A 14656-nucleotide genomic window follows, 5' to 3' on the forward strand; every position below is an offset into this window, starting at 1 on the left:
CCCTGTGCATCCCCCCATATAGAATAGCCCCCCCCCCTGCATCCCCCCATATAGAATAGCCCCCCCCCCTGGGCATCTTCCCATATAGAATAGCCCCCTGTGCATCCCCCCATATAAAACAGCCCCCCCGTGCATACCCCATATAGAATAACCCCCTGTGCATCCCCCCATATAGAATAGCCCCCTAGTGCATTCTCCAATATAGAATAGCCCCCAGTGCATCCCCCCATAAAGAATAGCCCCCTGTGCATCCCCCCATATAGAATACCCCCCCCCCCCTGCATCCCCCATATAGAATGCCCCCCCCCGTGCATCCCTCCATATAGAATAGCCCCTTTGTGCATCCAAACATATAGAATAGCCCCCCCAGTGCATTCTCCCATATAGAATAGCCCCCCCCCCGGGCATCCCCCCCATATAGAATAGCCTTCCCTGCATCACCCAGTATAGAATAGCCTCCCCTGAACATCCCCTCATATAGAATAGCCCCCCCATGCATCCTCCCATATAGACTAGCCCCCCTGCATCCCCTCTTATAGACTAGCCCCCCCTGTGCATCCCCCCCATATAGACTAGCCTCCCCTGCATCCCCCCATATAGAATAGCCCCCTGTGCATCCCCCCATATAAAATAGCCCCCCTGCATTCCCCCATATAGAATAGCCCCCCTGTGCATCCCCCCATATATAATAGTCCCCTGTGCATCCTCCCATATAGAATAGCCCCCCTGTGCATCCCCCATATAGAATAGCCCCCCTGTGCATCCCCCCATATAGACTACCCCCCCTGCATCCCCCCATATAGAATAGCCCCCCTGTGCATCCCCCGATATAGAATAGCCCCCCTGCATCTCTTATATAGATAAACCCCCCTCTGCATCCCCCCATATAGACTAGCCTCCCCTGCATCCCCCCATATAGAATAGCCCACTGTGCATCCCCCCATATAGAATAGCCCCCCTGTGCATCCCCCCATATAAAATAGCCCCCTCGTGCATCTCCCATATAGAATAGCCCCCACTGCATCCCACAATATAGAATAGCCCCCCTGTGCATCCCCCATGTAGAATAGCCCCCCTGCATCCCCCAATATAGAATAGCCCCCCATGCATCCCCCTATATAGAAAAGCCCCCCCTACATCCCCTATATAGAATAGCGCCCCCCTGTGCAGCCCCCATATATAATAGCCCCCCCTGTGCATCCCCCCCATGTAGAATAGCCCCCCTGTGCATCCCCCCATATAGAATAGCCCCTCCTTTGCATCCCCCATATAGAATAGCCCCCCATGCATCCCCCTCTATAGAATAGCCCCCCATGCATCCCCCATATAGAATAGCCTCACCTGAAGATGCCCTCATATAGAATAGCCCCCCCCGTGCATCCTCCCATATAGACTAGCCCCCCTGCATCCCCTCTTATAGACTAGCCCCCCCTGTGCATCCCCCCATATAGACTAGCCCCCCTGCATCCCCCCATATAGAATAGCCCCCCTGTGCATCCCCCATATAGAATAGCCCCCCTGTGCATCCCCCCATATAGACTACCCTCCCTGCATCCCCCCATATAGAATAGCACCCCTGTGCATCCCCCCATATAGAATAGCCCCCCTGCATCTCTTATATAAATAAACCCCCCTCTGCATCCCCCCATATAGACTAGCCTCCCCTGCATCCCCCCATATATATTAGCCCCCTGTGCATCCCCCCATATAGAATAGCCCCCTCGTGCATCCCCCATATAGAATAGCCTCCACTGCATCCCACAATATAGAATAGCCCCCCTGTGCATCCCCCCATGTAGAATAGCCCCCCTGCATCCCCCAATATAGAATAGCCCCCCATACATCCCCCTATATAGAATAGCCCCCCTACATCCCCTATATAGAATAGCGCCCCCCTGTGCAGCCCCTATATAGAATAGCTCCCCCTGTGCATCCCCCCATGTAGAATAGCCCCCCTGTGCACCCCCCCATATAGAATAGCCCCTCCTTTGCATCCCCATATAGAATAGCCCCCCATGCATCCCCCTATATAGAATAGCCCCCATGCACCCCCCCTATATAGAATAGCCCCCCTGCATCCCCCATATAGAATAGCCTCCCCCGCACCTGCTCCCTGCTGCAGTGCGGCGGTGCTTCTTCTCACAGATCCTCAGCGGTGCGCCAGGGAAGTGACATCAGCCGCTGAGGGCCTAGTGTAGGTTCCTGCAGACGTGCCTGCGAGCAGCATGTCTGCGGCCTCGGGCCGGCCCTGACACCTTCCAGCTACGAAGACCGGCACAGGGGGCACATGCCCCCCCGCCCAGCCTGCCCCTGCTCCGGCCACAAGAGTGACTGGCAGGGCCGGGGGCCAATGGCTTCCTGGCTCTGTCAGTCAGAGCGCGGCCGCTGCAAACTGTGAGTGTTAATTTTGAACGCTCACAGTTAAAGGGGTAGTGCGGCGGTAAAGAATTATTCACAGAATAACACACATTACAAAGTTATACAACTTTGTAATGTATGTTATGTCTGTGAATCACCCCTGTCCCATTTCCCACCCCCCCCCGCCCGTGTACCCGGAAGTGTGTGGTGCATTATACATACCTGATACGTGTCAAGGGCCGTCCACCATTTTGTGCCAAACGTCATCTTTGGACGGACGGCTGAATCCCTGCCGCCGTCCCCCCAGCCGCGTCACAATTGTGCTCAGCCGCGAATGGCTGAGCATAGTTATGCTTAGCCAATCGCGGCTGAGCATCGGATGACGCTGCAGAGAGCGGACGGCATTCGGAACAGACGGAGCTGTTCGCCGGCCGGCCGAAGAAGAAGTTACTGACTGAAGATCGGAGACGGGTGTCGGCACGTGACAGGTAATGTATAGCGCACCACACTTCCGGGTACATGGGTGGGGGTGGTGGGACATGGGGAAGGGGGCCATTCACAGACATAACATACATTACAAAGTTGTATAACTTTGTAATGTGTGTTATTCTGTGAATAATTCTTTACCGCCGCACTACCCCTTTAAAGGGCCAGGGCACCGGCCCTCTGCAGAGGCTGAATGAATAGCGCAGCAGCCGGCTGTGCTATTCTTGCAGCCACTACTGAGGGCCGGTGGACATGGGGGCCAGGACCAGCAGCCCCCGGATTGGTAATCCTGGCAACCCAGCGGGCATTTGCCTTGTTTGCCAGATTACCAATCTGGGCCTGAGAATGTCCCCCTGCACTGCCCCAACATAAAAAACAAAACATTACACTTGCCCAATCCAAGCTTGAAGCCGGTCTTCCTCTCTCCGGCCTGTGAGCAGCCAGGAAGGATCCTCCAGCAGGTGCCATGACGTCACATCACTGCGCTTGCTGGAGAGCTCCCTTTCTGACATCTCAGTAACTGCGGAGGTCGGGGCTGGCGGGAGCTTCACTGAACAGCAAGAGCAAGAGCGGCCAGGAGCTGAGACCGGGGGGGGGGGGGGGACGGACCAGTGCAATGGTGGTGGTGGGGGGGGCGGCATGCTTGGGTCTGGGGTGGGGAGTTTGTCAGGTTAGCTGAGACTGGCGGAGGGGGCGGGGCGGTGTTGCAATCGGGAACTGAGTGGGATGCTGGGGGGGTTGGGAAAAGATGGACAGACAGGGGGAACGGAGGGGGTTTGTACTGCTCCTGGCCGCGCCCTCTAGCTCTCGGCACCCCGTTCGGTAGCCCGGCCCGCACGTTGCAAGAAACGGCCCTGTATAGAGGCAGGGCCAGCCTTAGGGTAGATGGTGCCCTGTGCAAAACTTTATTTGGCGTCTCCTTACCCCCCCCCCCCCCCCCCCGCCTCTGTTGATACCCCCTAATAGTGACATTGACTCATAGGGGGGCATTTATTAAGTCCGACGTTTTTTACGCCGGACTTAAAAATGCCCCCGCAGCTCCGGCGCTACGGAGATTTATGTAGAGGCGAACTGCCTCTACATAAATCCCGTGCGCGCCGCTGCGCACCGCCGAAAACCTACGCCAGCTGAGGACTGGAGTAGGTTTTCGGCATATATTTGGGCAGAACGGATGGTAAATCGCGCGGAATCTGAGTCCGCGCCCTCCGTTCCGCCCACTACACGCCCCCTTTCCGCCCCCCCCTGGCGTACTCGGCGGAAAGTGTCGATTTGCGAATATTTTATTCGCAGATCGGCCATTTGCGTATAAAAAAATACGCAAATCAGCACTTTCCGCCGAAAATCATCCGTTCGCAGGATGATACATGTGGCCCATAGACTATATCTTACAGCCTCCCACCTCTCCAGACAACCTCCACAATAAAACCACAAACAAGATGGGAGGCTGTAGTATTTAGATATGATAGACTAAATCCTACTACAACGAGCGCCACCCCTAAACCCACCGTCCCCCCACCATTATATATGTGACCTTTTCATCACTTTTTGAATTTTTTTCTAGGATGTGATTTCACAAAAAATCTGCAAATTTGGACTTGGCCTTTTTTGCGATTACACAGTTTACTGTGCAAGATCAGAAATGTGATTTTATAGTTCAGACAATAAAACTTTAGCTATCAGGGTATGCTGGGGGCAGTAGTTATGCACTGTTTAGCTATCAGGGTATGCTGGGGGCAGTAGTTATGCACTGTTTAGCTGTTGGGGTATGCTGGGGGCAGTAGTTATGCACTGTTTAGCTGTTGGGGTATGCTGGGGGTAGTAGTTATGCACTGTTTCAGCTGTTAGGGTACGCCCGGGGTAGTAGTTATGCATGGTTTAACCCATGAGGGTATGCTGGAGGCATTAGTCATGCATGGTTTAGCTGTTGGGGTATGCTGGGGGTAGTAGTTATGCACGGTTTAAGCCATGAGGGTATGCTGGGGGCAGTAGTTATGCACTGTTTAGCTGTTGGGGTATGCTGGGGGTAGTAGTTATCCTCTGTTTAGCTGTTGGGGTATGCTGGGGGTAGTAGTTATGCACTGTTTCAGCTGTTAGGGTACGCCCGGGGTAGTAGTTATGCATGGTTTAACCCATGAGGGTATGCTGGGGGCAGTAGTTATGCACTGTTTAGCTGTTGGGGTATGCTGGGGGTAGTAGTTATGCACGGTTTAACCCATGAGGGTATGCTGGGGGCATTAGTCATGCATTGTTTAGCTGTTGGGGTATGCTGGGGGTAGTAGTTATGCACGGTTTAACCCATGAGGGTATGCTGGGGGCATTAGTCATGCATGGTTTAGCTGTTGGGGTATGCTGGGGGTAGAAGTTATGCACGGTTTAAGCCATGAGGGTATGCTGGGGGTAGTAGTTATGCACTGTTTCAGCTGTTAGGGTATGCGCGGGGTAGTAGTTATGCACGGTTTAACCCATGAGGGTATGCTGGGGGCATTAGTCATGCATGGTTTAGCTGTTGGGGTATGCTGGGGGTAGTAGTTATGCACGGTTTAAGCCATGAGGGTATGCTGGGGGCAGTAGTTATGCACTGTTTAGCTGTTGGGGTATGCTGGGGTTAGTAGTTATGCACTGTTTAGCTGTTGGGGTATGCTGGGGGTAGTAGTTATGCACTGTTTCAGCTGTTGGGGTATGCTGGGGGTAGTAGTTATGCAGTAGTCATTATCTAGTGCAGGGACTCATGTGGGTCAGGGGACCTGCACGTTGGACATGAGGCAATATGGTTTGCTCAATTTATATACCAACATCCTGGAGTTGGTTTTTAAATGTAGCTGAGAGGCATTAGTGTCAGCCATAGGTGTGAGGTGCAGCAGCTCCTTTCTCTCCATGTCCGTACTTTACTTTTCTCCCTTTTCAGAGTGGCTAGCACCCCTCCTGGTAAGACCCATGTGACCCCAATTAGCTGTAAGCATCTGTGCACACATGGTAAGTACCTCCCAGTTCTCCCATTCTACCTCCAGTGCAGTGGTGAGTAGTGTTCCTTGGTGGCCGCTTTCTCCGCCACCGGCGCCTGCTGGGTTTAGGGGGGCCCTTGGGGTTTGGTCCTGTGATAGTGGGGTGCAGGGCCATTCTGCGTCCTCTCTTCTCTGCCCATCCAGCTCAACCCAGGCTCCCAGCGCCGATCACATTCCTGCCAGCTGCATACTGTAGCAGTGAGCACCTTACTGTCCTGGGGTCCTGATCGGCTGGGCATCGGCAGCAAGAGAGGGGGCGTGCTGGGCTGGCTGAGGGGGTTGCTCAGGGCCGCCCACTATGCATATTCATGTAAGCATAGTGAGCGGCAATGGAGGGGGCGGCATGGGAGGGGGCGGACTGGGTGGGGCGAGCAAGTGCTCCGGTCCATCGGGTGACGCCCCAAATCCTCCTAAGCCCCTCATTAGCATAGGGGCAATTAGGCTATACTGCAGTCATGATAGAAAGGACTTCTGTGGCATATCAGCAGGTTCATTGGGGAGAACCTGCTGATACGTAAAACTACGGCCGTAGTTCTCGCCGCAGAACTACGGCCGTAGTATTGCGGTGTGTGACATAGCCTATCTTCAATGGGATCCCGGCCGGAGCGTACACACATCGTATACGCTCCGGCAGGGATCTGTGCTGCACCGGAAAAAACTGACAGGTCAGTTTTCTGCGGCCGGAATTCAGTGAATTCCGGCCGCAGAAAGACCTGTCAGCAGGGCCGTCTTACCCATTGGGCAGAGTAGGTGGCTGCCCGGGGGCCCTTGCGTCCTAGGGGGCCCCTGCCCTCTGTGACCTGTATTTTTCGCTTTATAAGACGCACTTATAAAACAAAGTGCATCCTATAAAGCGAAGACGGCTCCCAAGCAGTGCTGAGCACCGCAAGGAAGCCGTCCCGCCCGCCCCCTGTATTGCCCCCTCCGCCTGCCCAGCCCGCTCAGCCCGCCCCTTCTATCGCCGCTCAGCCCGCCCCTTCTATCGCCGCTCAGCTGAGCCGATCAGAAGCCTAGGAAAGTGCAATGAGCAGCACTTTCCTGGGCTTCTGATTGACTCAGCTGAGCGGCGATAGAAGGGGCGGGCGGTCCCGGAACTCACCCGTCCGCCGGCCCCAGCAGCTGATGTCTCCCGGAAGCGCGCTCCCGTCATCCTCCGGCACAGGCAGCGGGGTACAGAGACGCTGCCTGTGTCCTGGATGTGTCGTGCAGCCGGACACTTCCGGCACAAGCAGTCTCTCTGTACCCCGCCGCCTGTGCCCGGAGGATGACGGAAGTGCGCGCTCTGCCGGGAGAGGAGCTGCTGGGGCCGCCGGACAGGTGAGTAACTGGTTTGTTGTTTTGGGGGGCACTGGCTACTATGCGGGGCACTGGCTACTATGGGGGGCACTGGCGACTATGGGGAGCACTGGCTACTATGGGGGCACTGGCTACTATGGGGGCACTATATGGGGGGATTGGCTACTATGGGGGGCACTATATGGGGCGATTGGCTACTATGGGGGGCACTATATGCAAAGATGTGGGGGATTTGATGTCGGTGGTTGGGGGGGGGGGAATTCACACCTCTGCCCAGGGGCCCATAATGCTGTTAAGACGGCCCTGCCTGTCAGTTCACACAGTGAAGCGAGCGGCCGGAGCTGTGTGCTATGGGAAGCTCTGATGCGAGCGCATGCTGATGCGTCCGCATCAGAGGTCTGCGGCCGGAAAGATCATCCAGCCAGTACTTAAGTACCGGCCAGGATGATCCGGGCTAAGAACGGCCGGATGTTCACGTAATGTGAACATATCCTTAAGGTTGTTGCTAGTTTGGACGGGTGGTGTGCCAGCCAGGGTTTTTAACTTGCCCATGACCTGATTCTGGAACAATTCCATCTCATTGGACCTAATCTGAACAGGGTAGAAGTGTGGATTCCGCACCTGGAAACCATCAAAACGATGGACCACGTCAACCACCTCCCTATCCTGTAATGACACAAGGTCTTGCAAAGCCATTTGCTCAGAAAAACATTTGGTAACATACTCATTTTCAACAACATTAGTTGCGTGCACATTTTTATTTGTATTTTCAACATGTTGCGGGATAAAATGCTTCCTGGCTGTGAGATCTCTAACACATTTGTTGACATCGAGCATTGTGGCAAACAGATTTAGGTCCCGAGTAGGAGAAAAATTGAGACCTTAACATGTTGTTCACTTAAAGTCTGTGAGGATAAACTTAGAACACTTTTTACATCCGTCTGGTGCGAGTTCCGGGGCTCTTGTTCTCCGGTACATCTGCCGTTTTTGCGGTCGGCGTCCCCTTTGCCGGTTTTTGATGGCTTCGAACCTTTAGAGTCTTTTTGTTTTCTTTATATGTTGGAACTTTGGGGCCCGATGCAGATTCACCATTAGTTTGATCGTCAGATGTATCCATATCTGTGGAGGTAAAGCCCACATGACTTCTTACAAACTCAGGTGTATGTTTGGTGGGTGCACGATTTTTCTTCCTTAGGATTTGGGCGTCGGAGGCATCCTCTCACGCCTCCCCCACTCGTACACCTGCTCCTTCTTGTAATAAAAAGTGTCTCTCTGATACTTTCCTTTTTTAATGTCCAATAAAGTATCCTCCATTTCCTCAATTCTTTTATACATATCATTAGTCATTGTTTGATATTCAAGAAGCTTTTCATACATGGTCATTGCCTGCTTGAGCTCCTCGTCCTCGGTTTGGATAAGTTGGTGTTTCACTTTCTCCTGCTGCACAATCAGTTTCATAAGTTCAAACGAGCAGCTTGTCAGTGTCTTATTCCAATCCTGTATGAAGTATCGGAGAATATGGTTGTCGGTATCTTTTTAATGCGTTGACCTCTTGGGATCATATCATTTTTCAGGTAGAATGCCAACATAGTTTCATTAAGCAGACTTTTCTCCAACTTTCTTACATCTGCTTTAAGCTCCAAATTAAGTAAATCCACGGATTCACTTGTTGTGAACACCTCGGCAGCCTTTTTCGCATGAGTGTGGGCGATTGAGAGGCTTCCATATCGCATGTCCAAGCTGGCCACACCTTTCACGCTTGAATAAACTACTGTTGCTTGCAGAAATCACCCTCAGTAAATGCATCTTCTTCACCACCTCCCCCCCCCTTCTCCACCACCTCTCCCCCCCTTCTCCACCACCCCCCCCCTTCTCCACCACCTCTCCCCCCCTTCTCCACCACCTCTCCCCCCCCTTCTCCACCACCTCCCCCCCTTTTCCACCACCTCTCCCCCCCTTCTTCACCACCTCCCCCCCTTCTCCACCACCTCTCCCCCCCTTCTCCACCACCTCTCCCCCCCTTCTCCACCACCTCCCCCCCTTCTCCACCACCTCCCCCCCTTCTCCACCACCCCCTCCTCCACCACCTACCCCCCTTCTCCACCACCTCCCCCCCTTCTCCACCACCTCTCCCCCCCTTCTCCACCACCTCTCCCCCCCTTCTCCACCACCTCCCCCCCTTCTCCACCACCTCCCCCCCCTCTCCACCACCTCCCCCCCTTCTCCACCACCCCCTCCTCCACCACCTACCCCCCTTCTCCACCACCTACCCCCCTTCTTCACCACCTCCCCCCCCCCCTACTCCACCACCTCCGCCCCCTACTCCACCACCTCCGCCCCCTTCTCCACCACCTCCCCCCCTTTTCCACCACCTCTCCCCCCCTTCTCCACCACCTCTCCCCCCCTTCTCCACCACCTCTCCCCCCCTTCTCCACCACCTCTCCCCCTTCTCCACCACCCCCTTCCCATCCCCACCACCCCCTCCTCCACCACCTACCCCCCTTCTCCACCCCCCCCCTCCCCATCCCCACCACCCCCTCCTCCACCACCTACCCCCCCTTCTCCACCACCCCCCCCCCCTCACCACCCCCTCCCCATCCCCCCCCCTCTTCTCCACCACCCCCTCCCCTTCTCCACCACCCCCTCCTGCACCACCCCCTCCCTTCATCAACCACCTCGATACCCACCTCCACCACCCCCTTCTCACTTCCTCCTCTACCACCACCACCTCCTCCTCCACCACCCCCTCCCCATCCCCACCACTCCACTCATCCACCACCCCACTCATCCATCACCTTCATCCCCTCCTCCTCCACAACACCCCCTCCTCCAGCACCTCATCAACCACCTCGACACCCTCCTCCACCACCCCCTCCTCACCTCCTCCTCTACCACCTCCTCCACTATCCCCTCCTCCACTACCCTCTCCTCCAACACCTCATCCTCCACCACCACCCCCTCCTCCTTCTCCTCCACCACCTCCTCCACGATCACCACCTCCTCCACCACCTCATCCTCCACAACCACCACCTCCTCCAGCAGTAACCCCTCCTCCATCACCTCTCCCATCACAATCACTGCCTCCATCACCACCATTTCATCCACTACCATCACCAACACCTCCACCAGCATCACCACCCTCTCCACTATCACCCGCCTCACCACTATTACCACCTGCACCAACACCTCCCGCACCACCCTCACCACCACTCCCCCCACCACAAAGTCGTCCACCACCACCACCACATCCTCCATCAACGCCATCACATCCTCCACCACCACCCCTGCCATCTCCTCCTCCAACAACACTACCTTCTCCACCACCAACACCACCTCCTGTACCACCAACACCACCTCCTGTACCGCCAACACCACCTCCTGTACCGCCAACACCACCTCCTGTACCGCCAACAAAACCTTTTCTGTTTGCTCTGTTTTCTGTTTTTCTCTCCTACAAATAAAGAAGAACAGTCAGGAATTAACAGATTTACAGATGGCAAAAATGAACATCAGACAGTAGTGGATATGGGAGCAATGGGAAATTCTCATATTTTAGATCTGTTTTTAAAGGGGTTATCCAGCGTTAGAAAAACATTACTTTTTCTTCCAGAGACGGCACGAATCTTGTCCTCAGTTTGTATGTGGTATTGCAGGTCAGTTCTATTAAAGTAAATGGAGCTGAATTGTAATACCACACACAACCTGAGGACAGAGGTAGCACTGTTATTGCAGGAAGTCTTCTAATCCTGGATAACCCCTTTAACTACCGGCACTTAAAAACATGACTAAATCTATTACCACAACTCCTTTATCTATACCAGGGATGGGGAACTTGTGGTCCTCAAGCTGTTGCAAAATCCCCATCATGGCTGGAGAGCCAAAGGCAAAGATGTCATAGATCAGCCTCCCCCTCCCTATACAATAATCTCTGCACAGGCCACAGAACATGCCTAGTAAACTATCCTACTAATGTGAATAGGGGCTGCTCCAGCCTATTGTGTCTATAAGGCTTACAATAAAGCATATCACTAAATCCTGGTAAAAACAGCTCAGAAAGTTGGCTGCCCCAAAAGTAATGTACCAGAAATTAGATCATCAAAATGGCATTAACTTTTACGGGGCTGCTGCATTGTGTATCGCCCTGAATTGTATATTTATTGTTTATCCCGGAACGTCCACCAGGGGGAGCTCACAAAATATGGCCTTATCAGACACATTGTACATTTATAGCAAAGGGGGATTCCCACCTCACCCAATATAGTATATACCTGTAGGGATCAGGAAAGAGGGGTTTTCCCATCATATATAATATAGTATATACCTATAGGGATCAGGATAGAGGGGTTTTCCCATCATATATAATATAGTATATACCTGTAGGGATCAGGATAGATTGGTAATCCTACCATATATAATATAGTATATACCTGTAGGGATCAGGATAGAGGAGTAATCCTATCATATATAATATAGTATATACCTGTAGGGATCAGGATAGAGGGGTTTTCCCATCATATATAATATAGTATATACCTGTAGGGATCAGGATAGAGGGGTAATTACATTGTATATAATATAGTATATAACTGTAAGGTTCAGGATAGAGGAGTAATTACATCATATATAATATAGTATATACCTGTAAGGTTCAGGATAGAGGAGTAATTACATCGTATATAATATAGTATATACTTGTAGGGATGAGGATATTCTAGCGATAGTTTCATCCTATTATTATAGAAGAGTAGGGAGGACACAGCAGACTTACCTGCACCAACTGCTCCAGCCCTCAAGGGTAAATTCTAGAGCTCTGCAGCTGCTTATATACTGTGTGTGATGTCATCATGACCTATACAGGAGCCATGTGTGATGTCATCATGTGCGGGGGAGGGGCCACAATAACCAGTGATGTCATCATGTGTAGGGGAGGGGCCACAATAACCAGTGATGGCACCATGTACAGGAGAGACAAGTATAAGTGTAATGTGGAGACAGTGTCAGCACTAATAGTGAATATGACAGATAATCTCCTGTGCATGATAACACTGTATACTGCCCCTCTATATAATCCACACATACATCACTCTGTGCTCTAGTGTGCCATAAAAGCCCCGCCCCCCGTGACGGCACGCCCCGCCCCTAGGAATAGAAGCTCAGGCTTATAGATATGAGCAATGTGCTGTGGCAGTTTTGGCTGGAGGCTGTATATTCTCCCTGCAGCCACTAGAGGCCGCTCTCTCCTCCCAGCTCCAGTATATTCTCCCTGCAGCCACTAGAGGCCGCTCTCTCCTCCCAGCTCCAGTATTTTCTCCCTGCAGCCACTAGAGGCCGCTCTCTCCTCCCAGCTTCAGTATATTCTCACTGCAGCCACTAGAGGCCGCTCTCTCCTCCCAGCTCCAGTATTTTCTCCCTGCAGCCACTAGAGGCCGCTCTCTCCTCCCAGCTCCAGTATATTCTCCCTGCAGCCACTAGAGGCCGCTCTCTCCTCCCAGCTCCAGTATATTCTCTCTGCAGCCACTAGAGGCCGCTCTCTCCTCCCAGCTCCAATATATTCACCCTGCAGCCACTAGAGGCCGCTCTCTCCTCCCAGCTCCAGGGCCTGGCAGGGAGGACACTCCTGCAGCTAGAGAGCCTGGGGGGAGAGAGGAGGCTGCCGGGAGCCGGGACCTATGTGTAATGGGAGGTGCTGCCATGGAATGGTGCCTGCCTGCAGCTCTTTTATACAGGTGTATACAGCTATATCCAGTATATATCATGTGTGGTGACCAGTCATCTGTTTAGAGGACACTATGTTCTTATATACAGGTTTATAGAGCTATATCCAGTATATACCATGTGTGGTGACCAGTGATCTGTATAGAGGACACTATGTTCTTATATACAGGTATATGGTGCAGTATACAGTATATACCATGTGTGGTGACCAGTCATATGTATAGAGGACACTATGTTCTTATATACAGGTATATGGTGCAGTATACAGTATATACCATGTGTGGTGACCAGTGATCTGTATAGAGGACACTATGTTCTTATATACAGGTGTATAGAGCTGTATACAGTATATACCATGTGTGGTGACCAGTGATCTGTATAGAGGACACTATGTTCTTATATACAGATGTATTGTGCAGTATACAGTATATACCATGTGTGGTGACCAGTGATCTGTATAGAGGACACTATGTTCTTATATACAGGTGTATTGTGCTGTATACAGTATATACCATGTGTGGTGACCAGTGATCTGTATAGAGGACACTATGTTCTTATATACAGGTGCTTGGAGCTGTGTACAGTATATACCATGTGTGGTGACCAGTGATCAGTATAGAGAACACTATGGGGGACGTTTTTTACCCCCGGCTTACGAATGTCGCCGCTGCTCCAGACCTCAGGGGAGCGAACCCCTCCCCCCCCCCCCAACCTCCCGGTAACGCCCCCCTCTCTCCACTCCACTGGCGAAGGTGGCGCAGATTCGGAAAAAATATACCGTTTGCAAATATTTTGCAAATATACATCTGCGCCTAAAAGCATTTACGCCTTTTCATACATGTCCCCCTATGTTCTTATATACAGGTGTATGGTGCAGTATACAGTATATACCATGTGTGGTGACCAGTGATCTCTATAGAGCAGTGTTTCTCAACCTGCGGTACGCGTACCATAGGGGGCACGTGCCACAGGTTGAGGGGATATGCAGGAGGGGGAAAAAATAAACTTTGGGTGCCGGGACACTGCTATCATTCAGTCACTGTCACTGCCGCAGCTCTCTCCTTCTTTCCCCCAGCAGCAGCTCAGCAGCTTTCTGTGGGGGACAGGGCTTGGAGATGCTGCAGGGAAAAGAAGGAGAGAGTCTGGGGGAGCAGAGGACCAGCAGCGTCTGTGGCACGCTGTCCCCCTGCGGCTGCCGGATCCGGGAGCTGCGGCATCCAGATCGACAGCAAGATAGTGAGGGGGTGACAGAGGAGGTGATGTGGTGGGTTAAGCATCGGGGACGGAGATACAATCGGGGCAGGAGAATCCTATTGCGACATGAGAGCGGTCCGGCCAGCTGTCAGAGAACTGGGCCAGAGATGAGTCGTGGTGCGCGGGGTTACCCCGCCCCGGGCTCTTACAGGAGTGGGATGTGGACTGGGAGATGGGGCAGTCCCGGCGTCCAGGGCCGCCAGGTAGATACAGCAGCGGCGGCCGGTGGACACAGGGGGGTGCTCCATTTTCTGGTCCACATCCCACTCCTGTAAGAGCCCGGGGCGGGGTAACCCCGCGCACCACGACTCATCTCTGACAGCTGGCCGGACCGCTCTCATGTCGCAATAGGATTCTCCTGCCCCAATTGTATCCCCAATGCTAAATCACCTCCTCTGTCCCCCCCATCACCTCCTCTGTCCACCATCACCTCCTCTGCCCCCCCTTCACTTCCTCTGTCCCCCCCTTCACTTCCTCTGCCCCCCCTATCACTTCCTCTGCCCCCCCATCACCTCCTCTGTCCCCCCCATCACCTCCTCTCTCAC

The sequence above is a fragment of the Dendropsophus ebraccatus genome, chromosome 14, assembly GCF_027789765.1.
Source record: "Dendropsophus ebraccatus isolate aDenEbr1 chromosome 14, aDenEbr1.pat, whole genome shotgun sequence".
NCBI lineage: Eukaryota > Metazoa > Chordata > Amphibia > Anura > Hylidae > Dendropsophus > Dendropsophus ebraccatus.